A 23684-nucleotide genomic window follows, 5' to 3' on the forward strand; every position below is an offset into this window, starting at 1 on the left:
GAGAGAAAAATGAAAAAGTTTTGGCTCTGGGAAGAAGTGGAGCGAGATTGTTCACAAGTTGCCTTTTTTTTCTACCCCAAAAACCAGAGTGATAGCAGGAAAAAGGTTACACATAATAATCGCTTTATTGCTGTGTTTTTGAGTGTTTTGCTTTTTTTCAATGTGTGAAAATCGCTGCAAAACTCATGTAAGAAGCGATAAGTTGCAGATTTAAAAAAAAAAAAAAAACAGGAAAAAAAATGCAACATGTTTAGAAATCTCATTCTCTAAGCTGATACTGTAAAATGCAGCATTTATTTTCCGCAGAGGAAAAAAAAGCTGAAAAAAACAAACGCTGATTGTGTCATACTCATAGCATATATAGTCATACTATTGGAAACATTGTGAATATTTATTACTCATGTGTCTTTTTTTCAAAATAGAACATTTAACTCATTGTTTGCAGATTACTATTAACAACTGTGACAAATCTTGAAGCATTAATGATAAGTGACACAAGTTATAAATTATTTAGATGAGGGGTGGACAATTAATTTTCCGGGGGCCACATGAGAAACTGACTGTTGTGGAGCCAATAGGCTGAAATTGATTATGCTCAATATTAATATTAACATACTAGATTGTGGCCCGATTCTAACGCATCGGATATTCTAGAATATGCATGTCCCCGTAGTATATGGACAATGATGATTCCAGAATTCGCGGCAGACTGTGCCCGTCGCTGATTGGTCAAGGCAACCTTTATGACATCATCGTCGCCATGGCAACCATTATGACATCTACGTTGATACTGTGCCCGTCGCTGATTGGTCGAGGCGAATTCGCGGCAGACTGTGCCCGTCACTGATTGGTCGAGGCAACCTTTATGACATCATCGTCGCCATGCTGTGCCCGTCACTGATTGGTTGAGGCAGCCTGGGCCTCGACCAATCAGAGACGCGGGATTTCCAGGACAGACAGACAGACAGAAAAACCCTTAGACAATTATATATAGACTAGATTGTGGCCCGATTCTAACGCATCGGGTATTCTAGAATATGCATGTCCCCGTAGTATATGGACAATGATGATTCCAGAATTCGCGGCAGACTGTGCCCGTCGCTGATTGGTCGAGGCAACAGGCCCGATTCTAATGCATCGGGTATTCTAGAATATGCATGTCCCCATAGTATATGGACAATGATGATTCCAGAATTAGCGGCAGACTGTGCCCGTCGCTCATTGGTCGAGGCAACCTTTATGACATCATCGTCGCCATGCTGTGCCCGTCGCTGGCGGCCTCGACCAATCAGAGATGCGGGATTTCCAGGACAGACAGACAGACAGAAAAACCCTTAGACAATTGTATATATAGATTAATTAACTATAATTATTATTTTAGATTATTAATTATATAACTTACTATTGAGCAGAATTAAATATGCTGACTAGACATGAGCGAATATTGTCGGCTCCAACCTTATTTGACTTGCTAATAGCGCTTACCAACTAGCTGCAGCAGGAACCCGGATACCTGGAGCGCTCCCGATAATCAGGTGTCCGGCACCGCAGCTGCATGTATCACGGCTGCGTGACAGTCACAGCACATGCATGGAGAGCCTGTATGTTGTGACTAATCAAATAAAAAAGGCAGCACACTGCAGCGCTAAGACATGCAAACATGAAACATGAAAACTGAACTGCAATACTGCACTAGAAATATGAAAAATGAGAGCGTTTAGCGCATAAAAATGGCCAATTTTATGTGTACCTGATAGCCCCTTTACGGCATCTCTCGTATATCAGGTCCTACGCTTGCCTATTGCAGTTCAGTTTTCATGTTTCATGTTTGCATGTCTTAGCGCTGCAGTGTGCTGCCTTTTTTATTTGATTATATATGAGTTGGTTACTCTAGGTTCAGCACCTGTTCACACTTAGTCTATGTATGGATGTGACGGTCAGTTTTTTCAAATGTATGTTGTGACTGTCACACAGTCGCGACACCTGCAGCTGCGGTGCCGGACACCTGATTATTGGGAGCACTCCAGGTATCCAGGTTCCCGTTGCAGCTATTCGGTAAACTCTATTAGCAAGCTGAATAAGGAGGGACCCGACGATATTCGCTCCTGTCTAATGCTGACATCCCCTATATACCATATGAGCCCACACAGCCCCTATACACTGTATGTGACTCATACAGCCCATCAATATATAGTATGAGTCCACACACAGCCTCCTATATACAGGATGAGCCCCTGTAAACAGTGTGAGCCCCCACATAGCCTCTCTATATACAATATAAACTCTGACATAGTCTATTGTATACAGTATGAGCCCCCACATAGCCTCGTATATACAATATATACAAGCCCCCACATAACCCCTTATACACAGTATGAGCCCCCACTAAGCTACTATATACAGTATGAGCTCCTTATATACAATATGAGCCCCCACATACCCTCTCTATATACAATATGAACCCTAACATAGCCCCTAAATACAGTATGAGACCCCACATAGCCTCTACATATAGAATGAGCCCCTACATAGCTCGTATATATAGTATGAGCCATCTATATACAGTACAGTATGAGCCCCCATATAGTCTCTCAATGTACAGTGTGAGCCCCCACATAGCTTCTCTGTCTACAATATGAGCACCTACATAACCTCTCAATATACAATATGAGCCCTTACATAGCCCCGTAAATAAATACGTGAAATATGAATAGCAATACTGCTTCTAGATACTAGGAAAAAATGAGACGCTTAGCAAATAATTTGGCCAATTCATGCATGCCCAGCAACCAATCACAAGGTGGTCTGAAAACTGCTGGGTTCTAGCTGGGTGTTTAGTGTGAATACCTCTCTAAGAGTGAAGTCTGAATTCCTGGGTAGATGTGAATACCTCTCTTCCAAGTCTGATTTTATGAGTAGGTAGGACCCTGTTGCAATTAAAATCCACCACATGCTGAAGGGCGGAGTGCTCGATCAGAGAGCTAATATACAATGACAATGTATTTCATATTGACATGCTGGTGGATTTTAATTGCAACAGGGTCCTGGCTCTCCATTCATGGGTTGTGACTGTCACACAGCCGTGACACAGAACAGCTGATTATCGGGAGCGCTCCAGGTATCCGGGTTCTCGATGCACCTTCTGTAAGCACTATAGCTTGCTGAATAAGGAGGGAGCCGACAATGTTCGCACATCTCTAGTCCCTAATGGTGTTAAAGAGGTAAAAATTTTGGTTAGGAACATAGTTTAGACCTTTTGCAAGTATTTGGAATTTTGATCTGATTATTATCATCATCATCTGAGGGAGATAGCGCTTTGTGCTTTTTGATCCTCCTCAACCCAGTCTTCTGGTAGTGAGTCAAGTCTAGACTTCTGTGTGTATTTCCACGTACCCTCTCTTATCAGCATGTTTACCTTGAATTTTCAGGATTGGCAGTTCTGTCAGATTTGTCACTATGATCTTCACAGAGTTGCTGCTGTTGGCCATCTTTGCTTCTTTTTAGTACACTGTGGTTCTCTCTTCTCTGCGTTGTTGTCTGGGTCTTTGGGTTTCTGGGCCCATAACCCATGACTATATATTTATTCAGGAACAAAAATAACATAGCTTGCAACTGGTATTTCTTATAGCTTAGGATCTTAGCATCTTGTCTGTCATCTTGCAAAGTGAAAGTGGAAAAGTGTGCTTCAGCTATACACATAAGTGAGTGAACAGGAACTTCCCGTTTTGTTTGTTTCTTTTTTTAACAGTGAATTATTGACAATATAACACTACTGCTGGAGACACGATGACCAATCCACTTTCCAGGAAACTGTTCATGTAGGAATGCTCGGACTTGACACCCATAATGTGGTGGTGCACCATCTTGGGTGTCAGGTCAGAGCATTCCTACTTGAACAGTTTCCTGGAAAGTGGATTGGTCGTCAAGGGCCAGTTGAATGGCCACCAAGGTCTCCGATCTGACCCCCTTAGACTTTTATCTTTGGGGTCATCTGAAGGCAATTGTCTATGATGTGAAGATACGAGATGTGCAGCATCTGAAACAACGGATACTGGAAGCCTGTGCTAGCATTTCTTCTGCAGTGTTGCTATCAGTGTGTCAAGAGTGGGAGAAGAGGGTTGCATTGGCAATCCAACACAATGGGCAGAACTTTGAACACATTTTATAAGTGGTCATAAACTTGTAAATAACTCATGAAAGAATAAAGTTACATTAAAACCAAGCACACCATTGTTTTTCTTGTGAAATTCTCAATAAGTTTGATGTGTCACATGACCCTCTTCCCATTGAAAAAATTAAAGTTGGATCCAAAATGGCCAACTTCAAAATGGCCGCCAGGGTCACCAGCCATTTTGAAAAGTTATCCCCCTCCCATATACTAATGTGCCACAAAAAGGAAGCTGATATCTCTAACCATTCCTATTTTATTTAGGTGTATCCATATAAGTGGCCCACCCTGTAGTTGATGCAATATATGCAATAATAAGCATTATTCCAACAGAGGACTTTATTACAGAAAGGTGCCAGGATATAGGACATTATTAAAGGAAGGGGCCGGGATGGGGAACATTATTATAGGAAGGGGCCAGGATAGGGAACATTATTACTGTATGGGCTAATCAACCACTTCATGACCCATGACGTACAGGTGCGTCATAAGTCAAATCCCTCTCTTTGATGCAGGTTCCGGCGCAGAACCTGCATCTTTTTAAGCACATGACAGCATTTGAACTGCTCGATCCGGAAGCGTGTCACTAACTCTGCCTATCGGCACCACGTCATATGATCGTGGGGCACCGATGGGTTGGCATCACAACTGGGGGTCTGCAGAAGACCCCCATGCTTGTCATTGCTGATGTACTGTGGCCACTGGGTGGCCCTGCGGCTCTGCTAAGTGTAGCACAAGCAATCAGAAAATCGCAGGTTCGAGTCTCCCAAGGAGACTATTGAAGCATGTAAAAAGTAAAAATATAAAAAATTTAAAAAATATAAAAGTTCAAATCACCCCCCTTTTGCCCCATTAAAAATAAAACAGTAAACAAAAATAAAAATTACACATATTTGGTATCGTCGAGTTCAGAAACACCCGATCTATCAAAATATAAAAAGAATGAATCCAAACGGTAAATGGCATAAATAAGCCTTCACCCAGCCCCAGATTATGACAAATTTAGACATTTTGGAAAATGCCATCATTTTTTGTTTTACAAACTGTGGATATTTTTTCACCACTTAAAGAGGTTGTCCACTACCAGGACAACCCCTTCTTGAACCAAATGTTTGTCCCAAATAAAATAGTAAAGTCTGCACTCACCTCCCATGTTGATCTCACGGGGGCTCTTGTGCTGTTTTGTGACACGTGACGCCGGTGGTGGATACGGTGATGCCAGCGCTGATTGGGTGGCGGCATCACTTGTCACAACACTGCACAAAAGCCCCAAGGAGAGTGCGTGTTGACACAGCGGGAATGGCGCCGGACCGGGAGGTGATTACAGGCTTTATTATTTTATAGGGGCCAAACATTTAGTTCAAGAAGGGGTTATCCTAGTAGTGGACAACCCCATTCAATAAAAAAACAACATGTACATGTTTAATATCTACTCATACTGACCTGGGAAATCATAGTGGCAGGTCAGTTTTAGCATTTAGTTTTAGCATTTAGTGAACATGGGGAAAAAATCTGAAAAACAATTGCACTTTTTTTGCAGTTTCACAGCACTTGGAATGTTTTTGGGTACACTATATTGTAAAATCAACGGTGTAGTTCAAAAGAACAACTTGTTCCACAACAAACAAGCCCTCACATGGCCATATTGATTAAAAAATAAAAAAAGTTATGGCACTGGGAAGAAGGTGAGCAAAAAACAAAAATGCAAAAACGGGAAATCCCAAGGTCGTGAAGGGGTTAAGGTATATTTTTACTGCTATGATGCATTTTATTTTTGAGTATACTTTCATCAATGGGGGGTGTCTTGTTACTGTGGAGGGCGGCACTGTGTTGCTTTTTTTCTCCATCTGGTGACGTGTAGAAGTCAGGGAGAAAGTGGGGAATGTGCTCTAGAAGCGATCAACTATAAATTATGATGTGTTATTTTCTGGAGAGACGAGTTCTGGCAGAGATGGCGGTCTGCGCTGGAAGAAGAAGAAAAGCTAAAAGCATCACTTCAAGTACAGAAGTCACTGGTGAGTCAGTGTGATACCTGTACAGTTACACTATACACTATATAGTATATACAGAGCTCCTTTGTATGAAGTCACCAGTGATAACTGTATTACCTCTACCCTGAAATTATATACAGATAGTTCTTGTGTATAATATCACCGGTGATCCCTATATTACTTGTAAACTATACACTGGATACTATATACAGAGCTCCTGTGTATAATGGCACTTATGGCAATACTAGTGTTATTAGTATTTTGTTTATTAATGACCAGCATTGTAGTATTCGGTCACTGTGTGTCATGTCGGACGCTGTTCAGACCAGGTCGTTCGACAGACAGCGGTAATTCCGCTTTTGACCACTATTTGCTCATTGGTGTCGGCTAGATTTTATCTAGCTGTTCCGGGGTTAATTTACCTGATCCTCGGATTGGAAGCTGGGCCATGCCCATTGCCTTTAAATAGTTCTCCTGATCATTGGGCGTCGCCGATTATAGCTTCTGTCTTGTGCGTTGTTATCTCGGTCTGGAGTGGAGAGCTGGTTGTTGGAGATTCGTTGCTAGTGGTGTATTTTCCTTAGTCTTATTTACTCCTTCATATATCTGTATTTATTTTGCCCTGCACATGTATAGTGTATTCCTGAGTGACTGCGGCGTGGTGTATATTTTCCTTTATCCTTGTCTGTGCTAACTGTGGGTATTGGTGTATTACCTCTTCACTGGGTGGTGGGCGGAGGTTTCAGCCTAGGGTTGAAACAGGAGACAGGGTGACGTTCGGGGCCTGGACATGCACACCATCAGTGTAAACTCCAGGTAGAGGGTCAGTCAGTATTTCCCTAGTCTGAGGGAAATTGCAGGGGCCCGGGTTATTAGCTCTCGCTCACCTAGTCTCCCCGTGACATTATAATCGGCTCAACAACAAAGATAAAAAAAAGGGGTTTCTTTTTTTTTTCTTTTGTCATGGATCCCATGACTTCCATAACCCGCCAGTTGGAGGCGCTGTCCCTACAGGTCACTGAGTTGAGGGGGGCAGTTCAGCAACAGGGACTAGCAGTATCTAATGTGCAAGCTGGAGCGACAGGAAGAGTTGCTGAGCCTAAATTCCCTTTGCCTGAAAAATTTGCTGGGGAACGCAGTAAATTTGTTTCTTTTCGTGAAGCTTGCAAACTATATTTCCGTATGCGCCCGATCTCCTCGGGTAATGAGGCTCAGCGTGTGGGCCTGGTGTTGTCATTGTTAAGCGGGGATCCCCAAGCATGGGCGTTTTCTTTTCCATCTGATTCTGCTGCATTTGACTCTGTGGAGAGTTTTTTTTCCTCTCTTGGAAAAATCTACGATGAACCTGACACAATGGCTCTAGCAGAATCTAAGATACACACTATTCGCCAGGGGGAGCGAGTTGCAGAGGATTACTGTTCTGAATTTCGTCGCTGGGCGATCGATACACAATGGAATGATCCAGCATTGCGGAGTCAGTTTATTCATGGGGTTTCTGGAAGGGTTAAAAAAGCCCTTCTGATATACGAGACTCCTGCTTCTCTAGATTCCGCTATGAGTCTGGTTGTCCGCATTGATCACCGTTTGCATCAAGGGGAGCATGAGACACCGCCTATGGGAGAGGGATTAGGTTCACGTGAGGTTGCTGCAGGTGAGCCCACGGAGCCTATGCAAATCGCAGGGGTGTCACATGTTAAGCGTCGAGCCCCTGAGCTCAGGAAGCAGGGAGCCTGTTTTTACTGTGGTAAAACTGGTCATTTTATTAACATCTGTCCTCTGCTGTCTAAGAAAAACGCAACGGCGGAAAACTTCTAAGCTCAGAGGGTGTGGAGGAGACCAATCTGAGCTTATGTATATCCTCCATGGTGGTTTCTCAATGCATGCTCCCTGCTAAGGTTTTTATCGCTGGCAGTGAGCTGCCAATTACTGTTTTTGTGGATAGTGGTTCAGCCACAAATCTCATTGATGAGGAGTTTGCGCGCACAGCAGGTTTTAGGATTGAAAAACTGTCTCATCCTATCCGCGTGGTCACCATCAATGCTGCTCCTCTCTCTCAGGGGGAGATTACTGAATTTGTGGCTGAGGTGAAACTCCACATTGGGGTTCTACATTCCGAGCAGGTTACATGTAAGGTGCTCAGGAATCTTCCTGTTCAGGTGGTTTTGGGTTTTCCTTTGTTGTCCATGCACAACCCGGTAATTGACTGGAAAACTCAGGACATAATTCAGTGGAGCAAGTTCTGTCAGGAGAATTGCCTGGCCACATGTGTGGCTGCGGTGACTTCAAGTGTTCCGGAGTCACTTCTGGATTTTGTGGATGTGTTCTCTGAAAAGGGTTGTTCAGAGTTGCCGCCACATCATCCCTATGACTGTTCTATCAGGTTTAAACCAGGGGCCAAGTTGCCTAAAGCAAGGATGTTTAACATCTCCGGCCGGAGAGACAAGCGTTAAAAGATTATTGTTATGATCTGGTGGCCTAAGAGCAGCATGAGACGTACTCTGGAGAAGGTGGTACCTGTACTGACCGCAGACCCTGAACCTAACACCGCAACTAGAAGTAGCCGTGGAATGTACCTAGCGCTCCCTAGACATCTCGACACAGCCGGAGGACTAATTACCCCTAGAGATAGAAAAGGGAAAACTATCTTGCCTCAGAGAAAATACCCAAAGAACAGGCAGCCCCCCACAAATATTGACTGTGAGAGGAGAGGGAAAAAACATACACAGACTGAAATGAGAATTTAGCAAAGGAGGCCACTTCTAGCTAAATAGAAAGGACAGGACAGAGTACTATGCGGTCAGTATTAAAACACTAGAAAATATCCACCACAGAAAATACAAAAACTCCACAGCTAACTAAAGATATGGAGGGTATATCTGCATCTCCAGAGATACCAGCTTGGCTAAAAAAATCCTTATACAGACCAAGCTGGACAAGACAAAACATAGAAAAGTACTGAACAATAAGACCACAGCATGTGGACAGCAAAATCAAGGCCAGAACTTATCTTTGTTGAAAAGAACTGCAAAGCAGAAGAGACCAGGCAGGGATGTGAATCCTCCAGGAACAATGGACAACTGGCACTGACTAAAGGGTGAAGCAAGACTAAATAGCCCAGTCCAAATTGCAAAAAGTGAAAACACCTGATAAATGCTGTGATTCAGAGACAGCAGCGCTACCATTTACAACCACCGGAGGGAACCCAAGAGCAGAATTCACAACAGTAACCCCCCCTTGAGGAGGGGTCACCGAACCCTCACCAGAGCCCCCAGGCCGATCCGAGGACGAGCCAAATGAAAGGCATGAACCAAATCATCAGCATGAACATCGGAGGCAACAACCCAAGAATTATCCTCCTGGCCATAACTCTTCCATTTGACAAGATACTGAAGCCTCACCCTCGAAAAACGAGAATCCAAAATCTTCTCAACCACATACTCCAACTCCCCATCAATCAACACCGGGGCAGGAGGATCAACAGAGGGAACAACGGGCACCACATATTTCCGCAACAAAGATCTATGAAAAACATTATGGATGGAAAAAGAGGCTGGAAGGGCCAAACGAAAAGACACTGGATTGATAATCTCAGAAATCCTATAAGGGCCAATAAACCGAGGTTTAAACTTAGGGGAAGAAACCTTCATAGGGACATGACGGGAAGACAACCAGACCAAATCCCCAACCCGAAGCCGGGAACCAACACAGCGACGACGGTTAGCAAAACGCTGAGCCCCCTCCTGAGACAACAGAAAAAATTGTCAACAACAAGAGCCCAAATTTGCTGCAACCTGTCAACCACAGAGTCCACCCCAGGACAATCAGAAGGCTCAGCCTGCCCTGAAGAAAAACGAGGATGAAAACCAGAGTTACAAAAGAAGGGGGAAACCAAGGTAGCAGAACTAGCCCGATTATTAAGGGCAAACTCGGCCAATGGCAAGAAAGCCACCCAATCATCCTGATCAGCAGACACAAAGCATCTCAAATAAGTTTCCAAAGTCTGATTAGTTCGCTCGGTTTGGCCATTTGTCTGAGGATGAAATGTGGAAGAAAAAGACAAATCAATGCCCAGCCTAGCACAAAAGGCCCGCCAAAACCTAGAAACAAACTGGGAACCTCTATCGGACACAATGTTCTCCGGAATGCCATGCAAACGAACCACATGCTGAAAAAACAACGGAACCAAATCAGAAGAGGAAGGCAACTTAGGCAAAGGTACCAAATGAGCCATCTTAGAAAACCGGTCACAAACCACCCAGATAACTGACATCCTCTGGGAAACCGGAAGATCCGAAATAGAAATATGCGTCCAAGGCCTCTCAGGGACCGGCAAAGGCAAAAGCAACCCACTAGCGCGGGAACAGCAAGGCTTGGCCCGCGCACAAGTCCCACAGGACTGCACAAAAGAACGCACATCCCGTGACAAAGAAGGCCACCAAAAGGACCTACCAACCAAATCTCTGGTACCAAAAATCCCAGGATGACCGGCCAACACAGAACAATGAACCTCCGAAATCACTTTACTAGTCCATCTGTCAGGAACAAACAATTTCCCCACTGGACATCGGTCAGGTTTATCAGCCTGAAATTTCTGAAGAACCCGTCGTAAATCAGGGGAGATGGCAGAAAGAATCACCCCTTCCTTCAGAATACCGACCGGCTCAAGGACCCCAGGAGAATCAGGCAAAAAGCTCCTAGAGAGGGCATCAGCCTTAACATTCTTAGAACCCGGAAGATACGAGACCACAAAATCAAAACGGGAGAAAAACAGGGACCATCGGGCCTGTCTAGCATTCAGCCGTTTGGCAGACTCGAGATAAATCAGATTCTTATGATCGGTCAAGACCACAATACTGTGCTTGGCCCCCTCAAGCCAATGTCGCCACTCCTCAAATGCCCACTTCATAGCCAACAACTCACGATTGCCGACATCATAATTGCGTTCCGCAGGCGAAAACTTTCGAGAAAAGAAGGCACACGGTTTCATCAAGGAACCATCAGAATTCCTCTGAGACAAAACGGCCCCTGCCCCAATCTCAGAAGCGTCAACCTCAACCTGAAAAGGAAGAGAAACATCCGGCTGACGCAACACAGGGGCCGAAGTAAATCGGCGTTTAAGCTCCTGAAAGGCAGAAACAGCCGCAGAGGACCAATTCGTAACATCAGCGCCTTTCTTCGTCAAATCGGTCAGGGGTTTAACCACACTGGAGAAGTTGGCAATGAAATGGCGATAAAAATTAGCAAAGCCCAAAAATTTCTGAAGGCTCTTCACGGATGTGGGCTGGATCCAATCATGAATGGCCTGAACCTTAACCGGATCCATTTCTATAGATGAGGGAGAAAAAATGAAGCCCAAAAAAGAAATCTTCTGTACTCCAAAGAGGCACTTAGACCCCTTCACAAACAAGGCATTATCACGAAGGATCTGAAATACCATCCTGACTTGTTTCACATGAGACTCCCAATCATCTGAAAAAATCAAAATATCATCCAAATATACAATCATGAATTTATCAAGATAATTCCGAAATATATCATGCATGAAGGACTGAAACACAGATGGAGCATTAGAGAGTCCGAATGGCATCACAAGGTATTCAAAATGGCCTTCGGGCGTATTAAACGCAGTTTTCCATTCATCCCCCTGCTTAATACGAACCAGGTTATATGCCCCTCGAAGGTCAATCTTAGTAAACCAACTAGCCCCCTTAATCCTAGCAAACAGATCAGAAAGCAAAGGCAAAGCGTATTGGAATTTGACCGTGATCTTATTCAAGAGGCGATAATCAATACAGGGTCTCAAGGAGCCATCTTTTTTGGCAACAAAAAAAAAACCTGCTCCCAATGGTGAAGAAGATGGCCGAATATGCCCCTTCTCCAAGGACTCCTTCACATAGCTCCGCATGGTGTTATGTTCTGGCACAGACAGGTTGAAAAGTCGGCCCTTAGGGAACTTACAGCCTGGAATCAAGTCAATAGCACAATCACAGTCCCTATGCGGTGGAAGGGAACTGGACTTGGGCTCATTGAATACATCCTGGAAATCTGACAAAAACTCAGGAATTTCAGAAGAGGGGAGGAGGCAATTGACATCACAGGAACGTCACCATGAACCCCCTGACAACCCCAACTAGTCACAGACATAGATTTCCAATCTAATACCGGATTATGCACCTGTAACCATGGGAAACCCAGCACAATAGCATCATGCAAATTATGCAACACCAGAAAACGACAATCTTCCTGATGGGCTGGCGCCATGCACATGGTCAGCTGTGTCCAAAACTGAGGTTTATTTTTAGCCAACGGTGTAGCATCAATGCCCCTCAAAGGAATAGGACTCTGCAAAGGCTGCAAGGGGAAGCCACAACGTCTGGCAAATTCTAAGTCCATTAAATTTAGAGCGGCGCCTGAATCCACAAATGCCATGACAGAAAATGACGATAATGAGCAGATCAGGGTCACAGATAACAGAAATATAGGTTGTACAGTATTGATGGTAACAGAACTAGTGATTCTCTTGGTACGCTTAGGGCAATCAGAAATAACATTAGCAGAATCGCCGCAGTAAAAACACAACCTATTCTGACGTCTGAATCCTTGTCGTTCAGCTCTAGACACAATCCTATCACACTGCATAGGCTCAGGACTCCGCTCGGAAGACAATGCCATAGTGTGCACAACTCTGCGCTCACGCAAGCGCCGATCAATCTGAATGGCCAGAGACATAGAATCACTCAGACCAGCAGGCGTGGGGAACCCCACCATAACATCTTTAACGGATTCAGAAAGACCGTTTCTGAAGATTGCCGCCAAGGCAACCTCATTCCATTTAGTCAGTACAGACCATTTCCTAAACTTCTGGCAATATGATTCTGCCGCTTCTTGACCCTGAGACAGGGCCAACAAGGTCTTCTCAGCATGATCCACTGAATTAGGTTCGTCATACAATAACCCAAGCGCCTGAAAAAAGGTGTCTACATTAAGCAACACCGGATTCCCAGGTTCCAGGGCAAATGCCCAATCCTGGGGGTCACCACGCAGCAGAGATATAATAATTTTAACCTGCTGGATGGGATCACCAGAGGAACGGGGTTTCAGAGCAAAAAACAGTTTACAGTTATTTTTAAAGCTCAGAAATTTGGACCCAAAAAACAAATCATTCTAGGCTCTAAAACTGGAGTCTGAACGATATAATCGGAAATACCCTGTACTCTAGCAGCAAGTTGATCCACACGAGAAGCCAATCCCTGAACATCCATACCAGCGCCGAACTCCTGAGCCACCCAGAGGCAAAGAGGGAAGAGAAAAAAAAAACACAACAGACTACAGAAAAAAAAAATGGCTCAGCACTTTCCTTCCCTTCTTCTGAGATGCGGTTAACTCATTGTTGGCCAGTTGTACTGTTATGATCTGGTGGCCTAAGAGCAGCATGAGACATACTCTGGAGAAGGTGGTACCTGTACTGACCGCAGACACTGAACCTAACACCGCAACTAGAAGTAGCCGTGGAATGTACCTAGCGCTCCCTAGACATCTCGACACAGCCGGAGGACTAATTACCCCTAGAGATAGAAAAGGGAAAACTATCTTGCCTCAGAGAAAATACCCAAAGAACAGGCAGCCCCCCACAAATATTGACTGTGAGAGGAGAGGGAAAAAACATACACAGACTGAAATGAGAATTTAGCAAAGGAGGCCACTTCTAGCTAAATAGAAAGGACAGAACAGAGTACTATGCGGTCAGTATTAAAACACTAGAAAATATCCACCACAGAAAATACAAAAACTCCACAGCTAACTAAAGATATGGAGGGTATATCTGCATCTCCAGAGATACCAGCTTGGCTAAAAAAAATCCTTATACAGACCAAGCTGGACAAGACAAAACATAGAAAAGTACTGAACAATAAGACCACAGCATGTGGACAGCAAAATCAAGGCCAGAACTTATCTTTGTTGAAAAGAACTGCAAAGCAGAAGAGACCAGGCAGGGATGTGAATCCTCCAGGAACAATGGACAACTGGCACTGACTAAAGGGTGAAGCAAGACTAAATAGCCCAGTCCAAATTGCAAAAAGTGAAAACACCTGATAAATGCTGTGATTCAGAGACCGCAGCGCTACCACTTACAACAACCGGAGGGAGCCCAAGAGCAGAATTCACAACAGATTATATTGCTGAAAGCTTGAGCAAAGGGCACATCAGGCCATCATCCTCGCCAGTGGCAGCAGGGTTCTTCTTCGTGAAGAAGAAAGATGGCGGATTACGCCCGTGTTTGGATTTCAGGGAGTTGAACCAGATTACGGTTCGTGATCCATACCCTATGCCACTGATATCAGATTTGTTCAACCAGGTGGCAGGTGCTAAGTGGTTTACGAAGCTTGACCTCAGGGGGGCATACAACCTCATAAGAGTCCGTCAAGGTGATGAATGGAAGACGGCTTTTAATACCCCTGAGGGTCATTTTGAAAATTTGGTGATGTCTTTTGGGTTGACTAACGCACCTGCAGTGTTCCAACATTTCATCAATGATGTGTTCTCGCATGTTTTGGGGAAATTCGTTATTGTGTACCTAGATGACATCCTCATATATTCTTGCGACCGTGATGCTCATTTAAATCATGTCAGGCAGGTGTTACAGCTTCTCAGAGAGAATAAGCTGTATGCTAAACTTGAGAAATGTGTATTTTCTGTTCAAGAGTTGCCTTTCTTGGGTTATATTGTGTCTGCTTCTGGTTTTAAAATGGACACCGCTAAGGTGCAAGCGGTGCTGCATTGGGAACGTCCTGATAACCTGAAAGCACTTCAGCGGTTCCTTGGGTTTTCTAACTACTATAGGAAATTTATCAAGGATTTTTCCATCATTGCTAAACCGCTAACTGACATGACTAAAAAGGGTACCAATTTCTCTGTTTGGCCAGGGGCTGCTGCGCGCATTTGAATTTCTTAAGAACAGTTTTGTTTCAGCCCCCATTCTTGTGCAGCCAGACGTATCAAAACCCTTTGTTGTGGAAGTCGATGCGTCTGAGGTTGGTGTGGGGGCGGTACTATCTCAAGGCTCATCTTTGAGTGGTTTGCATCCTTGCGCCTATTTCTCCAAGAAACTGTCGTCCGCCGAACGTAACTACGATATCGGCAACAGGGAGTTGTTGGCAATCAAGTTGGCCTTTGAGGAATGGTGACACTTCTTGGAGGGTTCGGTACATCAGGTTACTGTTATTACCGATCATAAGAATCTGCTGTATTTGGAGTCAGCTAAGCGTCAGTCCCCCAGGCAGGCTCGCTGGGCATTGTTTTTCACGCGGTTCAATTTTGTTGTCACTTACAGACCGGGGTCTAAAAACACTAAGGCGGATGCTCTGTCCAGGTGTTTTCCGGGGGGTGAACCTCGGGAAGATCCAGTACCCATCCTCCAAAAGGGTGTTGTGGTTTCGGCTCTCACTACCGAGGTTGAGGCTGAAATTGCCGAGGCTCAGGAGGAGGTACCATCTGAGCTTCCCATCAACAAATCTTTTGTACCACTTCATCTCCTCTTAAAGGTTTTGGCAGAGCATCATGATACTGTCCTGGCTGGCCACCCAGGGGTTAGAGGTACCTTGGAGTTGGTGTCACGTCGGTTTTGGTGACCCAAAATCCGACAGGACGTGGTCTCATACGTGTCAGCTTGTACCACGTGCGCTAGGGCTAAGACGCCCCGCTCCCGTCCTGTTGACACACTACTTCCTCTTGAAGTACCTAGTAAGCCATGGACGGAAATCTCCATGGATTTCATCACTGATTTGCCCTCATCAGCTGGGAACACGGTCATCTTGGTGATTGTTGATCGGTTTTCTAAAATGTCGCACTTTGTGTCTTTGCCTTCGTTGCCTAACGCTAAGACTCAGTCTCAGGTATTTGTGCAGGAGGTGGTCAGACTTCATGGGGTTCCGTCTGACATCGTGTCTGATAGGGGGTCTCAGTTTGCGGCAAAATTTTGGAAAGCATTTTGCTCACGGCTGGGGATCAAGTTGTCTCATTCTTCGGTGTTCCATCCTCAGTCAAATGGTCAGACTGAGCGTATGAACCAAAATTTGGAACAGTACCTATGCTGCTTTGTCTCTGATAACCAGGAGGAGTGGTCTACCTTTCTTCCTTTGGCTGAGTTTGCCATCAATAATCACCGCCAGGAGTCGTCTGGGGAGTCTCCGTTTTTTTTGTGTTTACGGGCTACATCCTCAATTTTGTACCTTGAGTCAGAGGGGCTCTTTCAGCCTTCCGGAGGAGGATCAGTTAGGAGCACAATTGTCATCAGTCTGGAGGAGAGTTAAACAGCGCCTGTTGAGTGTGGGTGCTAGGTACAAACGTGTGGCTGACAGTAGGTGTGTGCCAGGTCCGGACCTGAGTGTGGATGACTGGGTGTGGTTATCCACAAAAAACATAAGACTCAAAATACCGTCCCTTAAATTGGGTCCACGGTTTATTGGTCCATTTAGGGTCACCGCCGTCATTAACCCAGTAGCGTACCGACTGGAGCTCCCTACGGTGTATAAGATACACAACGTGTTCCACAGGTCTCTTCTAAAGAAGGTGGTGGGTTCTGTGGACGCGGCGCCTATGCCACCTCCAGTCTTGGTGGATGGTAATTTGGAGTTTGAAGTCTCCAAGGTGGTTGACTCTCGTGTAGTGCGTCGCACTTTACAGTACTTGGTACACTGGCGTGGTTATGGGCCTGAGGAGAGGTCCTGGGTACCAGCCTCGGATATTCATGTGGATCGGCTGGTCAGGTTTTTTCATCATCGCCATCCAGACAAGCCGGGTCCTATAAGCCGTGAGGGCCCTGGGGTCCCTCGTAGAAGGCGGGATACTGTCATGTCGGACGCTGTTCAGACCAGGTCGTTCGACAGACAGCGGTAATTCCGCTTTTGACCACTATTTGCTCATTGGCGTCGGCTAGATTTTATCTAGCTGTTCCGGGGTTAATTTACCTGATCCTCGGATTGGATGCTGGGCCATGCCCATTGCCTTTAAATAGTTCTCCTGATCATTGGGCACACGTCCGTATCTCGCATGTGGAAACTAAGCTCTGGTGCCGGCACTTTGGAGCGGAGCGTGCAGCTCCATGTGTTCCTATGCGGCCGCACGCTCCGCTCCCAAGTCCGGTGCCACAGCTTAGTTTCCACATGCGAGATACGGACGTGTGCCTCGCATGTGGAAATGAGCCCTTAGTCTTATTTACTCCTTCCTATATTTGTATTTATTTTGCCCTGCACATTTATAGTGTATTCCTGAGTGACTGCGGCGTGGTGTATATTTTCCTTTATCCTTGTCTGTGCTAACTGTGGGTATTGGTGTATTACCTCTTCACTGGGTGGTGGGCGGAGGTTTCAGCCTAGGGTTGAAACAGGAGACAGGGTGAGGTTCGGGGCCTGGACATGCACACCATCAGTGTAAACTCCAGGTAGAGGGTCAGTCAGGATTTCCCTAGTCTGAGGGAAATTGCAGGGGCCCGAGTTATTAGCTCTCGCTCACCTAGTCTCCCCGTGACACTGTGTGGTGGTAATATGTGGTCATTTCTGAAGAAAAACAGTGTTAAAATGATTCAGTGGCCAAATGTCTCCTGATCTGAACCCAATCGAACACACATGGGGACTTCTGACGAGACAAGTTGCCATCACTCTCCATCCAGCATCCAAGCTCTAAAAGTGGTCGTTCTTCAAGAATGGAAAAAGTTGTTGCAATATGTCACCAACTTATTCATTCCATACCTAGAAGACTTGACACTATCCTTAAAAATCATGGTGGTCATACAAAATACTAGATGTAGTAGTTTTTCATGTGGGGTGTTATTATTTTTGCATCAACTAATTTGAATAAAACTGAAGTTATTGTAATGAAAGTTGAATTAGTAACCTTACTTTCATTTTATGGGTTAAAAAATGTTCTGTGAAACTCAGCCTTCTCAAAATATTTTAAATTGTTCTTGCATTTAGTGAGATATTGATTAAAATCTTACTTTTTTCAAAGCGGGTGTACTAATTTAGGCTGATATAAAAATATCAAATACATATTAAGTGTAGTTGTTTGCAACTCTATGTCTCGTTTATGCAAATACACAGATATTCAACAAATAGGATTAGGTCGCATTATAGAGAGCTGAGCAAGCAAGATAAAAGGAGCAGATTATTGACTTGGTATCAGCATAATCCAACGTTAGTGCAATTCCTTTCAGAGAAGGTGATGAGCCAACAAAGCGTTTGTAGCAATTTTCTACACTGAAAACAGGAGACATTAGTGAAATAATACTGTATCTACAGTTTACCCTAAAATAAGTATTTGATACACTGACAATTTTGCAAGTTTTCCCACCTACAAAGAATAGAGAAGTCTGTAATTTTTATCGCAGGTACACTTCAACTGTGAGAGACAGAATCTAAGAATAGAAACCAGAAAATCACATTGTATGGCCGGCGTCACACTAGCAAGTTTTACGGACGTATGAGAGGTGCAGAAAATACGGATTGCATACGGTACAATGATTCTCTATGTCCCAGCTCCTATCTGCTGTATTTTACTGATCCGTATTATAGGGTCTTGTACGGCCGTAGAAAATCGCAGCATGCTGCGTTTGTCACCGTATTGCGCAAAAAAAATCGCCAATGAAAGTCTATGGGGGCGAGAAAAATACGGATTACACACGGACCAGCAGTGTGACCTGCGGGAAATACACACCGGTGTTATAGAGAAAAGCCGGCAATTCAGTGCGGTGTACAGTAAAATCACACTGACAGAATAGAATAGAATAGGTAGAATAAATGTCTACACATAGAATAGGTATATATATATATATATACACTCACCGGCCACTTTATTAGGTACACCATGCTAGTAACGGGTTGGACCCCCTTTTGCCTTCAGAACTGCCTCAATTCTTCGTGGCATAGATTCAACAAGGTGCTGGAAGCATTCCTCAGAGATTTTGGTCCATATTGACATGATGGCATCACACAGTTGCCGCAGATTTGTCGGCTGCACATCCCAAAGATGCTCCATACAAGGCAGGATGGATCCATGCTTTCATGTTGTTTACGCCAAATTCTGACCCTACCATCCGAATGTCGCAGCAGAAATCGAGACTCATCAGACCAAGCAACGTTTTTCCAATCTTCTACTGTCCAATTTCGATGAGCTTGTACAAATTGTAGCCTCAGTTTCCTGTTCTTAGCTGAAAGGAGTGGTACCCGGTGTGGTCTTCTGCTGCTGTAGCCCATCTGCCTCAAAGTTCGACGCACTGTGCGTTCAGAGATGCTCTTAGGCCTACCTTGGTTGTAACGGGTGGCGATTTGAGTCACTGTTGCCTTTCTATCAGCTCGAACCAGTCTGCCCATTCTCCTCTGACCTCTGGCATCAACAAGGCATTTCCGCCCACAGAACTGCCGCTCACTGGATTTTTTTTCTTTTTCGGACCATTCTCTGTAAACCCTAGAGATGGTTGTGCGTGAAAATCCCAGTAGATCAGCAGTTTCTGAAATACTCAGACCAGCCCTTCTGGCACCAACAACCATGCCACGTTCAAAGGCACTCAAATCACCTTTCTTCCCCATACTGATGCTCGGTTTGAACTGCAGGAGATTGTCTTGACCATGTCTACATGCCTAAATGCACTGAGTTGCCGCCATGTGATTGGCTGATTAGAAATTAAGTGTTAACAAGAAGTTGGACAGGTGTACCTAATAAAGTGGCCAGTGAGTGTATATATATATATATGTCAGTGAGACACACATATATATATTTATATTAACTTCAGCGCTAGATATCATAAAAGCCGGTAATTCAATTGCCAGCTTTTGCTATCTCCTTCCCAAACCCGACATGATATGAGACATGGTTTACATACAGTAAACCATCTCATATCCCTTTTTTTTTGCATATTCCACACTACTAATGTTAGTAGTGTGTATGTGCAAAATTTGGGCCCTCTAGCTATTAAATTAAAGGGTTAAATCGCGGAAAAAATTGGTGTGGGCTCCCGCGCAATTTTCTCCGCCAGAGTGGTAAAGCCAGTGACTGAGGGCAGATATTAATAGCCTAGAGAGGGTCCATGGTTATTGACCGCCCCTGGCTAAAAACATCTGCCCCCAGCCACCCCAGAAAAGGCACATCTGGAAAATGCACCTATTCTGGCACTTGGCCACTCTCTTCCCACTCCTGTGTAGCGGTGGGATATGGGGTAATGAAGGGTTAATGCCACCTTGCTATTGTAAGGTGACATTAAGCCAGATTAATAATGGAGAGGCGTCAATTATGACACCTATCCATTATTAATCCAATAGTTCAAAATAGTTAATAAAACATGCACACATTATTACAAAGTACTTTAATGAAAGAAAGACACAGGGTGTTTTAATATTTTATTAGACTCTTAATCCACCTGAAGACCCTCGTTCTGTAAAAAAGGAAAAATAAAAAAACAATATCCCATACCTTCCATCGTTCAGGTCACGTCCCACGATGTAAATCCATCTGAAGGGGTTAAATCATTTTACACCCAGGAGCTCTGCTAATGCAGTCGGTCCTGTCTGTAAAACTTGGTGATTGAATGGAATGCAGGGGAATGTCCTGTAGTTACCTTGAGTCGCGGTGATGCGCCCTCTGCTGGATGTCCTCATATGAACTTGAGCCTGGGAATTTTTCCCACGCTTGAGTTCATATGAGGACATCCAGCAGAGGGCGCATCACCGCGACTCAATGTAACTACAGGACATTCCCCTGCTTTCCATTCATTCCCTGGGATTTTACAGCCACGAGCACTGCATTAGCAGAGCTCCTGGCTGTAAAATGATTTAACCCCTTCAGATGGATTTACATCGTGGGATGTGACCTGAACGACGGAAGGTATGGGATATTGCTTTTTTTTTATTTTTCCTTTTTTACAGAACGAGGGTCTTCAGGTGGATTAAGAGTCTAATAAAATATTATAACACCCTGTGTCTTTATTTCATTAAAGTACTTTGTAATAATGTGTGTGTGTTTTATTAACCATTTCGTACTATTGGATTAATAATGGATAGGTGTCATAATTGACGCCTCTCAATTATTAATCTGGCTTAATGTCACCTTACGATAGCAAGGTGACATTAACCCTTCATTACCCCATATCCCACCGCTACACGGGAGTGGGAAGAGAGAGGCTAAGTGCCAGGATAGGCGCATCTTCCAGATGTGCCTTTTCTGGGGTGGCTGGGGGCAGATGTTTTTAACCAGGGGGGGCCAATAACCATGAACCCTCTCTAGGCTATTAATATCTGCCCTCAGTCACTGGCTTTACCACTCTGGCAGAGAAAATTGTGTGGGAGCCCACGCCAATTTTTTCCGCGATTTAACCCTTTAATTTAATAGCTAGAGGGCCCAAATTTTGCACATACACACTACTTACATTAGTAGTGTGGAATATGCAAAAAAAAAGGGATATGAGATGGTTTACTGTATGTAAACCATGTCTCATATCATGTCGGGTTTGGGAAGGAGATAGGAAAAGCCGGCAATTGAATTACCGGCTTTTATGATATCTAGCGCTGAATAAAAAAAATATATATATATATACAGTGGGGCAAAAAAGTATTTAGTCAGTCAGCAATAGTGCAAGTTCCACCACTTAAAAAGATGAGAGGCGTCTGTAATTTACATCATAGGTAGACCTCAACTATGGGAGACAAACTGAGAAAAAAAAATCCAGAAAATCACATTGTCTGTTTTTTTTATCATTTTATTTGCATATTATGGTGGAAAATAAGTATTTGGTCAGAAACAAAATTTCATCTCAATACTTTGTAATATATCCTTTGTTGGCAATGACAGAGGTCAAACGTTTTCTGTAAGTCTTCACAAGGTTGCCACACACTGTTGTTGGTATGTTGGCCCATTCCTCCATGCAGATCTCCTCTAGAGCAGTGATGTTTTTGGCTTTTCGCTTGGCAACACGGACTTTCATCTCCCTCCAAAGGTTTTCTATAGGGTTGAGATCTGGAGACTGGCTAGGCCACTCCAGGACCTTGAAATGCTTCTTACGAAGCCACTCCTTCGTTGCCCTGGCGGTGTGCTTTGGATCATTGTCATGTTGAAAGACCCAGCCACGTTTCATCTTCAATGCCCTTGCTGATGGAAGGAGGTTTGCACTCAAAATCTCACGATACATGGCCCCATTCATTCTTTCATGTACCCGGATCAGTCGTCCTGGCCCCTTTGCAGAGAAACAGCCCCAAAGCATGATGTTTCCACCACCATGCTTTACAGTAGGTATGGTGTTTGATGGATGCAACTCAGTATTCTTTTTCCTCCAAACACGACAAGTTGTGTTTCTACCAAACAGTTCCAGTTTGGTTTCATCAGACCATAGGACATTCTCCCAAAACTCCTCTGGATCATCCAAATGCTCTCTAGCAAACTTCAGACGGGCCCGGACATGTACTGGCTTAAGCAGTGGGACACTGCAGGGCACTGCAGGATCTGAGTCCATGGTGGCGTAGTGTGTTACTTATGGTAGGCCTTGTTACATTGGTCCCAGCTCTCTGCAGTTCATTCACTAGGTCCCCCCGCGTGGTTCTGGGATTTTTGCTCACCGTTCTTGTGATCATTCTGACCCCACGGGGTGGGATTTTGCGTGGAGCCCCAGATCGAGGGAGATTATCAGTGGTCTTGAATGTCTTCCATTTTCTAATTATTGCTCCCACTGTTGATTTCTTCACTCCAAGCTGGTTGGCTATTGCAGATTCAGTCTTCCCAGCCTGGTGCAGGGCTACAATTTTGTTTCTGGTGTCCTTTGACAGCTCTTTGGTCTTCACCATAGTGGAGTTTGGAGTCAGACTGTTTGAGGGTGTGCACAGGTGTCTTTTTATACTGATAACAAGTTTAAACAGGCGTCATTACTACAGGTAATGAGTGGAGGAAAGAGGAGACTCTTAAAGAAGAAGTTACAGGTCTGTGAGAGCCAGAAATCTTGATTGTTTGTTTCTGACCAAATACTTATTTTCCACCATAATATGGAAATAAAATGATAAAAAAACAGACAATGTGATTTTCTGGATTTTTATTTCTCAGTTTGTCTCCCATAGTTGAGGTCTACCTATGATGTAAATTACAGACGCCTCTCATCTTTTTAAGTGGTGGAACTTGCACTATTGCTGACTGACTAAATACTTTTTTGCCCCACTGTATATATATATATATATATATATATATATATATATATATATATATATATATATATATATGTGTGTCTCAATGACATATATATATATATATATATATACTGTATATATGTTTTAACAAACATTTGATCACATAAATCTACTAGATGTCGGTTTTGCAAGCCTGCGAGAAAATATCGCAGTACGGATGCCATACGGATTACATACGGAGGATGCCATGCGCAAAATACGCTGCCACACCCTGCCTACGGATAACATACGGATCACTATTTTGGGAACATTTCTGCGTATTACGGCTGTAAAAAACGGACCGTAATTTCATACGCTGAGTCTGACGCC

The 23684-nt window shown here is 44.1% G+C and overlaps 1 protein-coding gene across 1 annotated transcript in view; it reads left to right on the forward strand.

Moving 5' to 3' along the window:
* The first annotated feature begins 6150 nt into the window (after nt 1-6150).
* CNGA1 (cyclic nucleotide gated channel subunit alpha 1) overlaps nt 6151-23684 on the forward strand; it is a 111691-nt gene continuing 94157 nt past the window's right edge. Inside the window, exon 1 of the mRNA XM_077279811.1 lies at nt 6151-6183. The gene's annotated coding sequence lies outside the window, so the exon portion shown is untranslated. The remainder of the gene's footprint in view (nt 6184-23684) is intronic.

This window comes from Ranitomeya variabilis, chromosome 1 (genome assembly GCF_051348905.1).
Source record: "Ranitomeya variabilis isolate aRanVar5 chromosome 1, aRanVar5.hap1, whole genome shotgun sequence".
NCBI lineage: Eukaryota > Metazoa > Chordata > Amphibia > Anura > Dendrobatidae > Ranitomeya > Ranitomeya variabilis.